Source organism: Zalophus californianus, chromosome 6 (assembly GCF_009762305.2).
Source record: "Zalophus californianus isolate mZalCal1 chromosome 6, mZalCal1.pri.v2, whole genome shotgun sequence".
In the NCBI taxonomy this organism is placed as follows: Eukaryota; Metazoa; Chordata; class Mammalia; order Carnivora; family Otariidae; genus Zalophus; species Zalophus californianus.
In genome coordinates, this window is record NC_045600.1 from 21,478,919 (window position 1) to 21,495,172 (window position 16,254).

General features: G+C 40.6%; 1 protein-coding gene and 1 long non-coding RNA gene across 5 annotated transcripts in view; one reads left to right on the plus strand and one right to left on the minus strand.

The window, feature by feature from the left end:
- The window catches only part of LOC113908541, an 88,840-nt gene extending 86,352 nt beyond the window's left edge, over positions 1-2,488 (plus strand). Inside the window, exon 3 of the long non-coding RNA XR_003515517.1 lies at positions 2,382-2,488. This is a non-coding gene — a long non-coding RNA (uncharacterized LOC113908541). The remainder of the gene's footprint in view (positions 1-2,381) is intronic.
- The window catches only part of TSHR (thyroid stimulating hormone receptor), a 165,195-nt gene that overhangs the window by 132,234 nt on the left and 16,707 nt on the right, over positions 1-16,254 (minus strand). The window lies entirely within an intron of this gene.

The following is a 16,254-nucleotide window of genomic DNA, read 5'->3' on the forward strand; positions in this document are numbered from 1 at the left end:
TATCTCACACCTTCACCTTTATATTATGTGTCTTATAAACATGTATAAGATGTGCTGATTACTACAGTTGTATAGCATGAAATTTAGAAATGAATGTGTATATTAGGAGTACGTGTTCAAAAATTTTACTGATAGGAATACACAACGAATTAGATCTGGAGATCACTACTCTAAATAACTGGCCCCAGTTCTAAACTCTACTGGGCAGAGTAGGCACATACTCATAGTTAAATATGATTATTTTCCTTGGCATCAATCTGTGAGAAATATTTGGGGACTATGGATTGTGTGCTCACCACTATGCTGGGCATGGATAGGAGTACAAGAAATATCTAAACCACAGGCGTTCAGCCACAGGCTGAATCCCTGACAGTCCCTCCACCTCATAGAAGAGTCCATTCCATTGTTGAAGAGCTGTTATCATTAGTACATTCCTTCTTACATTGCATCTAAATTTGACATGTGACAACTCGGTTTGGAATTACAATTTTTGGGGGCCTAAGTTTCGCCTACAGAGGCAACACTGGATAGCATTTAAATATCTGAAGACAGCTCAAGTCTATCTTTTATTTTTCTCTTTCCTTGGGCCCTACTTGGGCTCTTTCAACTCCATAATATATACCCTCTTAAATGGCAGTCACCTGAATGTATTCTAGTTTGTCAATTCCCTTTTAAAATGTGATTCAACTTGTACTGAATGCATGAGATTAACATTTTTCTTTATTTGGATGCCATGTATTGTTGACAAAATTAATAATATTATTGGAAATTTCATCTGTCTCTTGGCTCTCTTTATAGTTGACTACAGCTCCCAGAGGTTTTTACTGTGAACTCTGGGCTCAGACTTCACCAGTTGACTTCTACAGTTACCCCTGTAACTGTGCAAGTATTTTTTAGACCTAAACCTAGGGTTTACATTTATCTCAAATATCCTGTGCATTTTGACTTACAGCACAACGTACTGAGATTATTTTTTAATATTGCCTCATTCGACAAAAACTTACTAAGCCCCCATTAAATGCTAATCAGTGTTTTGGGTTGTGAGTTCATATAAAAAAAATAAGTCACAGTCTCTTTTCTTGAGTATCTCACATTCCAGTTAGGAAACTGGACATAAACTTTTCCATCATGCAACATGTTAAACTGTGTAACAGAGGCATGTGTAAAGTGCAATACAAAGAGGGAAGATATTTCAATAATTGGTAATATTTTTATATTGATTTAAAATTTGTGATTAACTTGCATATCTTATTTTATTTAATTCTGAAAACAATTCTGGTGGATGATAGGGCTAGTAAATAGTCATCAATTTACAGAAGAACCAGAGGTTCAGAGCAGTTAAGTGACCCAGCAAATAAGAAGTTATCTTTTCCCCTTCTTTAGAAAAGCAGGACAAAGTGATCCTATTTCTCTGGTTCAATGCTTATATTCCAAGATTCCCCAGAAATTCTAGACAGTGCCCTCAGAGATTTATGACTACAGCACTTTAGCACCTAGGGATGTAATCCCTCCAGGTTTGTTGGTGTAAATTCATTTAAAGCAACTTCTCCACCTATAATGTCAGCTGATCTTGGTCTGTAATATCCTTCCCAAAGTTTGAAATCCATGGGAAGACCTTCTTTAGGCTCCTGTTTGTCACTTGTTGCTATTCGCTAACTTTCCAGTGTCCCTGGCAGTCTGCTGAGTCCTTAATTACTCTTCCTCTACTCTCAACGTGGCTTTTATATGCCCCTTTCCACTGAATTTTCTCTTCAATCGCTAGACTCCTTTTCTTTCCTCTTCTCCAATATTTGACAATAAAATCTGGAAAGAGTGGTTGTGTTAATAATAAAATGAAGTAAAAGCCTTGGACCTGTCACCATTAATTGCTTTCAAATTTTGGCCCGTCTTTATGAAATTTGTTTCTTTATTCCCTCTTTGAAAACAAACCTGGGTTACTGAACATCTGGGCTGGAATTTCTGTTGAAGAAAAATATTCAGAGGCTCTTGGAGTGTGTCCAAGCTCTCAAGTCTTTTTTGTAAGTAGGTATAACCACTTGTTTGAAAAAAAGAATTCTTCTCCACACTTAGGTCTTTTTTGTCATGTGCACTTGCATTAAAAGTATGAAGCACATATGAGGATGGAGCGACAGGTTAAAAGGGTGGACTGTTTTGCACCATGCTGAGTAATTTAATGGGAAGAGGAGTTTATGGGTCTTTTAATTTTGAATCATAACATCATATGAGAAAATACTAATTTTTAGGAGCTATGAATGCATTTGCCAATTATTCTTGATTAAGAGAGAAAAAATCAGGACTTGTTCAATCTGTATGTCAATCTTCTTATTCACGAACATCACTGCTTACTTGTATAAAGCATTTAAAAATTATTCCTGTTTCAGGCCTCTGTCTAAAGAAAACAGCTACCAGGGCACCTGGATGGCTCAGATGGTTAAGCGTCTGCCTTCAGCTCAGGTCATGATCTCAGGGTCCTGGGATCGAGCCCCGCATCGGGTTCCCTGCTCAGTGGGGAGCCTGCTTCTCCCTCTCCCTCTGCCTCTCTCCCTGCTCATGCTCTCTCTTTGTATTTCTGTGTCTCAAATGAATAAATAAAATCTTTAAAAAAAAATAAAGAAAAGAGCCACCAATTTTGTGTTTGTAGCATCAGTGTACTTCAAAAACTAACAAAGTAACAGCTGTAACACGTTAAGGTTTAGGGATATTTGTCAGATTCATATCAGGGTGTCTTCTTCTAGTGTGACTCAAATGAGAAGCCTTTCAGTAGGGCATGGAATCCAGCTTTCCAAGGAGCCTTTGAAGGCCAGAGGTCACAACTAGAAATGTGGGGTAGGAATGGGGGTGGGGAACAACTCTGATCAATGGGAAACAGGAAGTGGGAGGGAGCGGGTAAGCTCTTTCTTATGAACTGCCCTAAAGCATGGATTTTCCAAATAGCCTACCACAGCTCCCCCAAACGGCTGTGCAGATGCACTTGCCACATAACCTGCTGGGTTCCTTGTGGCTCATTGGGAACAAAGCAGCACCCAGTGCATTTCCAACCCTCCCTGCCTACTTCTCCTTTCCTCATTCTCACATGGGCAAGTAACCTCTGCTTTAGACTCTGTTATCTGGGGAACCCAGAATAGGATGGCTCTTGGTTAAAAATATCTATTAACCAGCACATTAAGGGTTCATTTCAATCCAGGATAATTTTGTGAGCCTCCTGTACGCAAAGCACTAGATTAGGAACTATAAGGGAAGCAAAGCTGAACAGAGTTCAATCTCTGATCTTAAGCATTAATAGTCTAGAAGAGAAGACAGAACATTTGCATAGACGGCATAGCTTTAGTGGATTCAGGAGAGTTACTTTCCAGGTCTGGCTCAGCTAGTCCCTGGCTGACATTTAATTCTGAGTGAGATATTAATTCTCTGTGGACCTCAGTTCTCTTAGATGTAAAACACAAGATTGTGTTAGATAACCTCAAAAGTCCCTTCCACATCTAAAATTCTGCGATTTGAGAAATTTAGTGTAAGAGAAGGAAGACTCTAACCAGTTCTGTATGACAGGTACATTCTCTGAATCCAAGTGCTGTGGTAACCGGGGCGTTAGAGACTTGGGAAGCTTTTATGAAGAAGGAGGTATATGAGCTTGAAGGATTTGTGGGATTTTGATGGGCAGGTAGGAGGTAGATGGGCATTTTAAGCATGAGGAAAAGCAGATACAAAGGAATACAAAAAGAAAAGTGTAATGCACATTCAGGAAGAGCAGTGAATAGTTCAGTCTGGTTGAAGTAAGGGGTAGGTAAGTACCTAAATTTAAGAGACTGGTAAAGTAGAAAATGGAAGATCCCAACTGCACATTAAGTTTGAGCTTTATCATGTTTTCTCTGACTCAACATATTTATAGAACACTTACTATGTTCCAGCCAGGGAGTGAGGTGCAGAAGACACAGAAATAAATAAGATACAGTGTCCCCAACAGGCCTGTGAACAGTGGGCAGAGGAGTGAGAAACACTTAGAAGTGAAGCTAGTGTGCAAAATTCTGTAACATAAATAAAACTGAAGTGCAGAGCACGAAAGTGTGGAATATGTCAGAGGTACAGTAACAGCGGAGAGGCAGAGGCGGAGTCAGTGATGATAGGAGGCTGTAAGGACAATAGGGAAGAGAGAAGGAAGAGCAGTTTTGCTGATAAGAAAATAAATTTGTTTTGATGTTGAATGTGAGGCCCTTCCAGACAGCCAGACAGAAATGTCTAAATAGTAGAAGAAATATTGGACTGTGACTAGGTTGAAATGTTGGAGGAAAAGATTGAGGTATGAGTGTATCTTCTAAGTAACTTGTGGGCCTGCGACGGATTGTCAAGGAAGAAAATATAGAAAGAAAAGAAGACCAAAGGGAACACCTGAGGGAATGCCCATGTTTAAGAGTCAGAAAAAGTAAGAAGCATGAAGCAAGATAAGTTAAGACTATCAGAAATGTTGGACAACCAGCATAAAGGATATCAAGGGAAGAAAGAATTTCAAGAAAGATGGGAGGTTGGACAAGATCAAAGTCTCCCCAAACTTGATGTAACAGCTGCATTAAGATCAATTGAAACATGTATTAAAAACATGGAGTTTGTGTTTTGATGGATCTTCCAGAAACTACTAACAGTAGTTGCCTTACAGGAGGGAACCAAAGAGAACTGTTAAGAGTGACTTATATTTTAGCATTTATCCACCAGTACATATGGTTTAAATTTCTACCAAGTGATGTTTTGCTAACTGAACAGATAAATTGAAATGCAGATTTCCAACCTCTACCTCTGCCTCTTACCTCTAATATGTAAGGATTTTCAGGGATCGCTCAGGAACCAATATTTTTAATAAGTTATTCCGACAATCTTAATCTGCAGTCAAATTTGAAAACCCCTGAAGTAGCTAACTTCAGATGGAGTTTCCAATTCTTAGAATAAATATGTCATGGGTATATAGGAAAGGAAAGGGCACTATTTTTAAATATCAGAAATCATCCAGAAGATGAAGACTGATGAGACACCCTTGTATCCATGGTACAGCAAGTTTTGGCAGAAGGATGGGGGCAGAAGTCAATCTGAAGAGGGATAAGGAATGAACAAACAGTGGCAGTGAGGAATATGAGAGTGAAAGCAAGATACTAGAAGTTAAGGGGTAACTTCATCAAGCAAAAAGATTAGCATTGTTAATATAAGCTAATTGGAATGCCAGTCTGCCAGCTACCAGGAGGAGACAATAGAGAGCTTCCAGCTGAGTGACCTGGTGGAGGAATCCCAGGTGAGCTTTGCTGTCAATTAAAGAGTGTGGGAAGTTTTTAAAACAAAATGAATACACGAAGATTGAACCAGGGTTGAAGTACCCACACTTGGGTACTCAGAAACGAGCAAGCAAAGGCTTCAGGGGGTCACCAGAAAGTAAGGGAATCAGGCAGAAGTCATAAAATGCAGGCAGAGTACCAGAGTGTTACAGCATATTGCCTCATAGAGGACCAGTATGACTTTGGAAATGGCACATAGGAAGAACCAGGACTGCTTTGCCTGGCTTTTAAGAGAATTTGCAGATGCAAGAATGGCAAGTTGAGTAGTACTTAACTGAAGAAGACAGAAATACTATCTTGAGAGGGTGTAAAGTACTAGGGGAGGTATTACTGTTTTGCTTTGCTCTGTAAGAATAAAGGAGACTTGAGCAAATTTATTTGCAGAGCAGAAAGAACTTAAGATAAAGGAAAGGTTGATAATGTTAGAATTACCTGGAAAATGAAAGGCTGATAATGGAATATACATAAAGACACTGAAATTTTTCAAGTGCTTTCAGAAATAATTGTGTTCAACAATTACATTCTAATTCCTGCAATATGCTGGGCTTTCAAGGTGCTTTGGAATCATTAATTGAGAGGACATTCTTTACCATCTCAGAGCCTATAGTCTAATTTAGAAGATGATGCAAACACTGAAACATGCAATTGAAAGAGTCTGATAGAATGAGGAAATATGCAGTGCTAGATCAGGTCTATGTAATCTAGATTTGAGAAAGGTCCAGGAAATATTCCTGGAGAAACTGATGTCTAATTTATATCATGAAATTGATAACATAGGATCTATTTCTCCTTTTCTTAACATAATGTCTTCAATACCCAACATAGCCACTGAAAAAATAAATATCTGTAGAATCAATAATCTAGGGACTGAAAAGTGGAGACTTCCTAGAGTCTGTCCAGTCCAAAAGCCTCCCCACTGTGGCCACCCATAAATGCTGGATAAGACATAATTCTTTCAGTGAATAGCTGAACTCCCTGGAAGGAAGACAACTCCCCAGGTATCCAGAGAGAACTGAAAACAGAATGGTAAACTTTGTGAGTGTTCTAAGAGCAGAAAGGTTGTAATGGGGAAGTTTTCCCCAAACTCAGTAGCCTGGGAGCTTGGCTTTTAATGCTGACATGAGGTCAGAAAAATAGACCTTGGCACATGTGAAAGGCAGAGGTGGAATTAAGATACCGCTATAAACTTGGTAATGTAAAAAGACTACATACTTAGTGAAAATATGAGACAGAAAAGAGCTACTCCCTGACCAAAGTTTGTATATCCCTTGTATATGTTCTGTATTGAAAAAATATTCTTGAGAATCTGGAATCATGCTCCTACCCATGGACTTGGGTGTTTGGGATTGCATTTAAACTACTCCCTGCTTGAGGCATCTCCCAAGCTGAGACAGTAACAGAAAATATGTTTCAACTGAGTGGTGAAATCTCTAATGTTGATATCCTTAATGTTGCTCCTGATGACTCCTGCTCTCAGCCCAGGCTGTACAAAATTCTCAGTGATATAGTCATGCTGAAGATGAGCTCATAATCCAAAATTATAAAATAAGAAGGTAACAATTCACCATGGAAGAGCCAGTAGACCCAAAAATTAACAAATTGAAGTCCCCAAGAATTTCAGAAAATAGAACAATTTCATAGTGACTATAAAGTTTGTTTAAATTAATCCAGAACATAAAAGACATAACTAAAACCACAAAAAAATAAAATATAAAAAACACAATGAAATATAACAGAAATGAACAATACATGCAGTAATACTGGATGGATTAAACAGAAGAGTAGTCTGCTGAAGAATAGTGAACTGGAAGGCAAAAGTATGGAAATTAGATGAAATGCAGCCTGTGGAATGATTCATGATCTAGGATAGGAAAGTATGCATGTCGGGTAGGTTGGGGTAAGAATGAGGGAATTGAAGAAAAGCAATGCATCCATGCAATCAGCTGACTTCAATTAAGTTGTACTGAAGCTACTACAGACAGATAATGAAAAGCTGAGACAACTAACAACTGAAAACCAAATGTGAAAGCCCTTATCTAGTCAGTGGGAAATTAGAAAAAGCTAAGACCAATCTCAGGACTCAGAATTATGCTCTTATTTATCCCTCAGTAGGAAAATAGTCAAATTATAGTTTATTAATTCAGTGGAATACTGTACAAGGATGGCTCTGACCATATTTCAGTTGACATGGAATTCTCCCAGCTTGGAGTAGGGGCTGAGCAGGACTCTGCACTCCACCTTGGGTCATATGATATGGTAAACTCTATTGTGTTGGAGATGACAACAGAGGAAAAAAGCGAGTGTGGTGTGGAGTTTAAGGTAAGCCTTCACAGGAGACTCATAATGCAGTTCCCCCAGAGTTCTGGAGCAAGTCCACACATCTGCAGTGCAGAAGAAAGCTCTTGGTATGCTACTGGGCCGTCAGTCAAATGAGACAGAACATTTGACTATGGAAGTCAAGTGACCATGCATCCTAAATTGCCCATCATGAGCTGAGTTCTCTAGAACCCACTAAGTCATAACATCGAGCAGACTCTGGAGCAATTTATTGGATGGAAAAGCACATCAGGGATCAAAGGTGAGCAGGACTACAAAGCATAAATAAACTGTATGAGCTGGTATCCTAGACCTCCACATCAACTACTAAGATTATATCACTGTCCTTTCCTTGGCTCAGAGCTATGGCTGTATGAAGTGTCCCATATGAGCAGCTACAGGAAAAAGACAAAAGCCAGAGCTTGGTTAGTGGATCATTTGGTTTGGTATATAGAAGTTGGTTAAGTATGTCCACCCAAAATGGACATGAGCTACACGTGGAGGGGGCCTTGAAAAACAGCAGCAAGGGAAAATCTTCCCAATGGGTGGATTTCATCAAAAAGTAGCCTAAGATAAAAATACATATGAACTCACAAGCAAATGGATTGGCGAGCTGGTCAGAGCCTGGGAAGAAAAAGGCTAGAAGATTGTAGAAAAAAGACTCTGGGCTAGATGCATGAGGATGAGTATATGGGAGTGGGCGTGAAATGTGAAGATCTTTGTATAAGATATTAATGACCACCAGAAAGCAGTCACCATAGGATAAGCATTGAATAACTAAGACAAAATGACTTGATAGTCAAGGGTACCTAGTCCTCGTCACTGGCCACCCCAGAACTAGCACAATTGGCACACTAACAGAGTGGAGACTACATGTCAATAGCAAGGACCCCCATTAACCAAGGCTTATCTGTCTACTACCACCAATGAAAGTCCAACCAGTTAGCGACAGAATTCCATGTGGCACTATTACTTGAGGGTACTATATTGTGGCAAATTGACCACATTGAGCCCTTTCTTCCTGGAAGGGCCAGTGGTTTGTTGTCATAGTAGTAGATACTTACTCTTGGTGACTGTTCACCTTTCTTGCCTCTATAACCTCAGGCAAGGACCCCTATCTGGGAGATTTCAAAGTATGTGATCCAGGTATATAATCTCATATAACACAGCATATAACCATGAGACCTATTTCACAGAGAAATCATCATGCAGGTTATATATTAAGTCACAAATCTCTGTTTGGATGTTGTGTCCCATTAGGAAGAATATGAAGGTCTTCATATCCAATGATCCACTGAGGGATTTTGTGTTTCCAATCCCTATAGTTCTAGGCTCTGCAGGGATCTAGAAGCTATGGCTGCCATCTGGGGATTTTGGAATTTTTATATCCAGGGACCAGTAGACTAAAGGAGGAGTTACTGTCTGGGTAGGAGTAACTGATCCTGGTCAGTGGGAAGAGATAGGTCTGCTGTGATCCAATGACAGTAGGGAGGCATATATGTGGAATTCATGTAATCCACTTGGGCATGCCATAGCACTTGCTCAATTATGACTAAAATGAACAATCCCAGCAATGCCCACCTGCAAAATGTATAGTTACCATGGGTTCAGACCCCTCAGAAATAAGAGCTTGGATCATACCAGATAACTCATCAAGACCAGCAGAGGTAAAAGCTGAGTATGAGGGGAATTTAGAGCAGACAGTGGAGAGAGACATAAGCACCAATTATGGCCCTGACATCAACTAGAGCAATAGGGGCTGGAGTTCATCCCCCTAACCTCTCTTCTGAATTCCTGCAGGAAGACAGACCCACTGGAATCCTGGATGCTCTGCTTTCCAAATGTGTATGGGCAAGTAGATCATAGCACACAGGGTGAGCCGCGGCAGCCATGGAGGTGAGCCCTCTATTCAAGAATGCACTTCCATTGAATCTGTAGGTTGCTTTGGGTAGTATGGACATTTTAGCAATATCGATTCTTTCAGTCCATGAGCATGGAATATCTTTCCATTTGTTTGTGTCATCTTCAATTTCATCAATGTTTTATTGTTTTCAGAGTACAGGTCCTTCATCTCCTCAGTTAAGTTTATTCCTAGGTATTTTATTCTTTTTAGTACAATTGTAAATGGAATTGTTTTCTTAATTTCTCTTTCTGCTACTTCATTATTAGTGCATAGACATGCTACCAATTTCTAGGTATAACTTTGTATCCTGCAACTTTACTGAATTCAAGAACTATAGGGGCACCTGGGTGGCTTAATCGGTTAAGCCTCTGTCTTCGGCTCAGGTCATGATCCCAGGGTCCTGGGGAGCATGCTTCTCCCTCTCCCTCTGCCACTTCCCCTGCATGTGCTTTCTCTCTCTCTCTCAAATAAATAAAATCTATAAAAGAACTATACTCAACTTTAAAACAAATATTTTTAAAAAGAATGCATTTGATGCTAAATGCAAGGGGTCCAGCCAGCACTCCTAACTGGCTCAGATCTCAGTTATCTGCTCTCATTGTGAAAGAGCAGCCCTACCTCCCAGGCTGATCAGAGATACACTTTGAGGCACCAGGCAATCAAGGAGTGCAATTGTGGGGGAATCAGATGGAAGTGGTCATCACTACAAAAGCTACCATCGGTTCAATCCAGGAAAGGATCTAAAAATGTCTGCTGAATTTTGCAACAAAGGTTGTTAGTGATTTTGGCAAGACTCTTTTAAATTGAGTAATGAGAGCAGAAGCCAGATTGCAGTAAGTTAAAGAGTGAATGGAAGTAAAAACATCGAGAGCAACTTGAGAAAAGTCTTTATGAACATTCAGCTGCAAAGGAAAGGAGACAGGTAGGGAAGCAGCAGTGGCAGATGGACCAAGATGTGGGAACCATGGAGGAATTTTGTTTTAGCAAGAAGAGACTTGGGTGTGTTTAGACAACAGTGGAAAGAATGTGGGAGAGGAGGGTGAGGGAAGAAGTCAAAGAAGGGGGTGAGGAGAGCAGGGATGCAAGTGGAGGACAGTCCTCTTGCATTGTTGGAAGAGTAGAGGATGAAAGGATGGGTGGAGATGCTTTTAAATTGTTTAGTGTTTGTTGTTTTGTTTGTTTTTACAATCGAATTCTCTCAAAATCACTGTGATAAATCTGTGTTCCCCCAAATATTTGATAAAGCATAACCCCCCATATTCTTACTCTGTTGAATGAAAAAGACTGTCCCTGAATAACCAATGTCACCTTGTACACTTGAACAATTACTTCTTTGGTCTTTGCAACAGTTCTCCAAAGTAGGACAGAGTGATCCTACGGTTTCATTTCACAGATACAAAAGATGAGACACAGAAAGATTTAAGTGCCTTACTAAAATGTTCATCAACAATTTCCTTAAATGGGAAATTTCCATCTTCTACTTAAATTTTTTTTGGGAGAGGGGAGGGGTGGAGGGAGAAGGAGTGAGAGAATCTTAAGCAGGCTCCAAGCCCAGCTCAATTTCACAACCCTGAGATCAGGACCTGAGCCGAAATCAAGAGTTGGATGCTTAACAGACTGAGCCACCCAGGTGCCCCCCATCTTCTACTTTTCACCATGACTTTAGCTGACTTAGCTTCATTCAAGATATTTCCCCTCCCTCTGTTGCTATTGGAGATGAAGATACTGGATATGATATGAAAAGGAAGCATAGCCCCTCCAAGCCACCCTGGGTCTTTTTGGTCATGAGATACATTCTTTCTATAAAGTGCCAAGTTTTTTATGAGTAAAAGGAATTCATCATAAGTACATTAGAACTTCTATTGTCACACAAAACTGAATCAGACAGAACCTTAATAGGTTCTTTCATGCTTCATAGCGTACATTTCAGAGCTTCTGGCTTTGTTGTTTTAGATTCCAGGGATTGAGGATGATTGTGAAATGGCAACTTGGTTATGCTACATAAGAAGGCCAGCCAAGCATTAAATAGGGGCATCTGGAGAGTTTGGAAATCCTAACAGGCTTTTCAGCCAAACTCTGACACAGAACAGATAGATCCTTACAGATTTATGGGCCCTATTGGGACAGAGACCGCCCCCCCATCCCCAGCTAGAATTTCAGTCACTTTACCCTACTGACAGTAACTCTCCAGGGATGAACATCTCTGGAAGAAGATAAGCAATCTTACAAATATTTAAAATGTACTTTTTGCACAGTGGACAAGTGTTTGGTCTTAATAAAGCTGCATAGTCCTCAAGCCAAACAGCTGCTGAATGGTCCCTGATAGAAACGTGCTCTCTCCAAATCAATATAATACACACACCGAGGGCTAAATCAGGCTAGGTTTCACAAGTTCTCAGATCTACTACTGCGTTTGTGATCCTAGTTAACTTTGATCAGGCTTTATTCTGGTTTACCAAGTATTTCATGTATACGCTAATAGCATCATCACCTCACATGATCCTCATGACTACTACATGATGTGGGCATAACAGATCTTACTAGTTTGTTCATCCTGTGAGTTGAGCAAACAGATTCTCCCACATAGTGAGTTGGTGGAAAGCTAGAATTTGGCCACTCATCTTCTATCTCCAAGTTCCGGAGTGGGTCAGGAAGAAATAGCTGAGAAGTAAGCTCCAGGAAGCCTCACAGGAAGAATAATCTATTTTTTTTTTCATTTAACCTTTTTTTCGTTATTAGCAAATTTTCTTTATTGGCATACTGGTTAAATTGTCCAATGGAGCTATAAGATATAGAAGCCAATGTTATTACAATGAACACCATTACAAATGGGATATTGTTTGAGTTCTGCAACTCACCTATAACAGAAAAGCTCTTTGTAAGTATTGGCTCTTAAAAGGGTAAAAGAGTTATAGATAATGGCTCATGCATTGTTATTAAGTCACCTCTTTCTAGAAGTGTTGACTAAGATTGCCATGGATGCAGAAGGGATAAGCACATGGTGTTGGTCAGCCAGCTGGCTAGAAAACACTCTCCTTCATAAGATGGGTACTCTCAAAACCTTTTGACGTGGGAAAGTAGTTTTGTAGCTCTAAGCCTCTGAGAATAACTATGGGCATTTTTGGCATTCCAATGATTATATCTAAGGTATATGGCATTTAGACACGGAGTGGGACTGCTCTCTACACGAGGATGCTAGAAATGAACCTGTTTGAAAAGTCCTGAAAGTACATAAAGCTTGGCCTGTTTACATCTGTTTTCCCATCAGGCTGCTTGTCTGATGGGCCACCTTCTTTCTAGTCCTGCACTGTGGATGAAACATGAAAACATTATGCTAAGTGAAAGGAGCCAGGCACATAGGTCACATGTTGTATGATTCCATTTATGTAAAATGTCCAGAGAAGGTAAATCCATGAAGATAGAAAGCAGATTAGTTGTTCTCAGGGGGGATGGAGAGAGAGAGAATGGGGAGTGATTGGTTAATCAGTACAGATCTCCTTTAGAGATGATGAAATCTCTGGACCCTTTCTGCCTGTCGAAAGTAGTAATTCATTTTAAAAAGAACTGTTCCTTTGGATTTGGGTTTGCCTTCTCTGATGTCCTTGCCTCCACTGGAGCCACTATTCAAGGGCTTATAGATTGCCTGATCTACCAGTGTGAAATCCTACACAGCACTGCAAGAACCAACTTGTTCCACACACTGCAACAGCACAACACTTAACCAAGAGACCCATTTCTTGGGAGAGAAGGTGCAATAAGGGGCACATGACCATCGTATCCACTAATCTTACTGTGTTCCCAATCATGCAGAAACAGACTGCCTAATAGAATGGCAGAATGACCCATTAAAGGCTCAGGTAAGGTTCCAACTTGGAGAGAAAGCCTGCAGGGTTAGGGATCTGAGCCAGTGAAGTTTACATGCTGAATCAATAGCCAATATAGACTAGAATGCTCATGTAGCTAGAATAGAACCTAGGGGTGTTGGTAGGATTGACCATTCTCACCATCACCACAGTGACCTCTATTCAGGATCTAAACTTCTTGTTTCTATTCCTGCCATATTAGACGTCCTAGTTTCTGGGTGGAAAGATTACTTCCTCCACAGGGAGCCTGATTCTATAATGAGCACTTGGTCCTCTGGGCTCATGATACCATGGGTGAATGGGCAAATAAAGGAGTTTCTCTACTGATAAGAATAAAAGAATCACGAGGAACTAGGGTAGCTGCTGTACATCAGCAGTGAGGAGTATGTCCAGAACATACGTTTCATTGGGACATGTCTTGGTTTTTCTGTGGCCAGTGATAATGGTGAGTGGGAAAGAGGTCAACTATAGCTCATAAGGGTAAGGCAAACAAGGATTTAGAACCCTTGCAGCTGAAAGTCTGAGTCCTTCCACTAGGCAATCACTGGCCAAAGTCAAGCGAAGGGTAAGAGAAATCTAGAATTGGAGTTGAAGGGAGATATGACTATCAATTACAGTCTTGGGATCAGCCACAGCAGAGGACACTTTAGCTTACTTCCTTATGCAAATCCTCTTGCATTAATGTCTTTGCAAAGTTTGCATTTTGGAGGGAGCTCTGTGGCAGATTGGACTTGTGTCCCCCTCTATCTCAGAAAATACATAAGGGCATCTTATTTTTACAAAATATAAAGTCCCATATTTTAATATGAGAGCCAGACATAATGGAAAGCTTGGGAAGATCTGAGTGGTTCAAAGGGCAAACTACATTGGAGACCTCTTAATACATCACCTGAGATCCTCTCAGCCTTACCTGTCCTATTCTAGCCGTGCTGCAGCCACCAGATCTGTGTGAGTGCTGACTAGCTTCATCCAGGTGCAACCTAACAGAGCTGCACTTCAGCCCTGCCTCATGCTCTCCTTACCTTCCACCCTGGGGCATTACTTTAAATTTATTGTTATGTTAATCACCATACATTACATCATTAGTTTTTTTTTTTTAAGATTTATTTATTTATTTGAGAGAGAGAGAGAACGAGAGATAGCAAGCATGAGAGGGAAGAGGGTCAGAGGGAGAAGCAGACTCCCTGCTGAGCAGGGAGCCCGATGTGGGACTCGATCCCGGGACTCCAGGATCATGACCTGAGCCGAAGGCAGTCACTTAACCAACTGAGCCACCCAGGCGCCCCACATAATTAGTTTTTGATGTAGTGTTCCATGATTCATTGTTTGTGTATAACACCCAGTGCTCCATGCAGAATGTGCCCTCTTTAATACCCATCACCAGGCTAACCCATCCCCCCACCTCCCTCCCCTCTAAAACCCTGTTTGTTTTTCAGAGTCCATCATCTCTCATGGTTCATCTCCCCCTCCGATTTCCCCCCTTCATTCTTCCCCTCCTGCTATCTTTTTTTTTTTCTTAACATATATTGCATTATTTGTTTCAGAGGTACAGATCTGTGATTCAACTGTCTTGCACAATTCACAGTGCTCACCATAGCACATACCCTACCCAATGTCTATTACCCAGCCACCCCATCCCTCCCACCCCCCCACCACTGCAGCAACCCTCAGTTTGTTTCCTGAGATTAAGAATTCCTCATATCAGTGAGGTCATATGATACATGCCTTTCTCTGATTGACTTATTTCACTCAGCATAACACCCTCCAGTTCTATCCACGTCATTGCAAGTGGCAAGATCTCATTCTTTTTTGATGGCTGCATAATATTCCATTGTATATATATACCACTTCTTTATCCATTCATCTGTCGATGGACATCTTGGCTTTTTCTACAGTTTGGCTATTGTGGACATTGCTGCTATAAACATCGGGGTGCACGTACCCCTTCGGATCCCTACATTTGTATCTTTGGGGTAAATACCCAGTAGTGCAATTGCTGGATCCTATGGTAGCTCCATTTTCAACTTTTTGAGGAACCTCCATACTGTTTTCCAGAGTGGTTGCACCAGCTTGCATTCCCACCAACAGTGTAGGAGGGTTCCCCTTTATCCGCATCCCTGCCAAACATCTGTTTCCTGACTTGTTAATTTTAGCCATTCTGACTGGTGTGAGGTGGTATCTCATTGAGGTTTTGATTTGGATTTCCCTGATGCCGAGTGATGTTGAGCACTTTTTCATGTGTCTGTTGGCCATTTGGATGTCTTCTTTGGAAAAATGTCTGTTCATGTCTTCCACCCATTTTGTGATTGGATCATTTGTTCTTTGGGTGTTGAGTTTCATAAGTTCTTTATAGATTTTGGATACTAGCCCTTTATCTGATATGTCATTTGCAAATATCTTCTCCCATTCTGTCGGTTGTCTTTTGGTTTTGTTGACTGTTTCTTTTGCCATGCAAAAGCTTTTTATCTTGATGAAATCCCAAAAGTTCATTTTTGCCCTTGCTTCCCTTGCCTTTGGCGATGTTTCTAGGAAGAAGTTGCTGCGGCTGAGGTTGAAGAGGTTGCCACCTGCGTTCTCCATTAGGATTTCGATGGACTCCTGTCTCACATTTAGGTCTTTCAACCATTTTGAGTCTATTTTTGTGTGTGGTGTAAGGAAATGGTCCAGTTTCATTCTTCTGCATGTGGCTGTCCAATTTTCCCAACACCATTTGTTGAAGAGACTGTCTTTTTTCCATTGGACATTCTTTCCTGCTTTGTCAAAGATGAGTTGATCGTAGAGTTGAGGGTCCATTTGTGGGCTCTCTATTCTCTTCCATGGATCTATGTGTCTGTTTTTGTGCCAGTACCAGACTGTCTTG